Source organism: Pteropus vampyrus, unplaced genomic scaffold (genome assembly GCF_000151845.1).
Source record: "Pteropus vampyrus isolate Shadow unplaced genomic scaffold, Pvam_2.0 Scaffold10933, whole genome shotgun sequence".
Taxonomy (NCBI): domain Eukaryota; kingdom Metazoa; phylum Chordata; class Mammalia; order Chiroptera; family Pteropodidae; genus Pteropus; species Pteropus vampyrus.
Window position 1 is genome coordinate 4,128 of NW_011899714.1, and position 1,063 is coordinate 5,190.

The 1,063-nt window shown below is 42.3% G+C and overlaps 1 pseudogene; it reads left to right on the forward strand.

Moving 5' to 3' along the window:
• The first annotated feature begins 221 nt into the window (after positions 1–221).
• On the forward strand, positions 222–353 carry LOC111734981 (annotated as a pseudogene).
• Positions 354–1,063: the final 710 nt, after the last annotated feature.

The window sequence follows — 1,063 nt, forward strand, 5'->3', positions numbered from 1 at the left end:
CTGAGCAACTCCTTCCACGGGGGCCACAGGAAGTAATGTCGGGAGGAGACAAGAGAACTAAAATGTTAAATCAAGCTATATTCAGAGGTTGTATGTGCTGATCAACCAACCCTACAGTCAAACTAGAGGAAACTTGCAGAACAAAGGAAGATTTCTGCTGGGATTGTTAACAAATCATTTCCTCATGCCTTGAAAGGAAAACAGTCTTTAAGTCACGCCCTGTCTACGGCCATGCTACCCTGAACAAGCCCGATCCCCTCTGATCTTAGAAGCTAAGCAGGGTCAGGCCTGGTTAGTACTTGGTTGGGAGACCACCTAGGGAGACCACCTAGGAAGACCAGGTGCTGTAGGCATAAAAAATTTAAAAAATATGGGATTGTAATCTGTCAAAATCCTTGCAATCTGTGAGGTCAACCAAGAGTTGCCTCGCCTAAAAAAAAGAAAAGTCACGCCCTACACAAAATAAAATCATTCATTCCCTATGACAAAATCATGGGGAACTATGGATCAAAGGCTAAGAACTGCCAGCGGGCCTTTCATACTATGGATTATTATCTTTTCAAGCTACATACTCTTATCACTGTATTTCCATATCAAAAGAACTGAGTAAACAAAGTCTTTAAACTGTAACTTGGAGGAACTAAAGAATGATACATAAACTGGAACACCCCCTCCCCCCCACTGCAACACACACACACACACACACACACACACACACAAACACACTCGGGGCTTTTTTCCTGGCTTTTTGTCTTTGCTTTCTCTAGTCTTTGCTTTTCTCTTTCTTTAATAAACTTTCCTTTTGACTCTAACTTTGGCGTGTATTTGATTTCTTTCTATACTCTCCACCAAGAACCCTCCTCTCTCAGTGCAGGGCTTGGTCTCACTCCCACCTCACCCTACCCCGTCGTGGAGAATTTGACCTGGCCTGCCTCAGGAGGAACTTGAAAGTAGGAATGTCAACACATTGGGGAGTGATGTACATATTGATTATCTTGCTTGTCGTGATGAGTTCACAAGTATATACATCTGTGAGAACTTACTAAATTGTATACTTTAAATA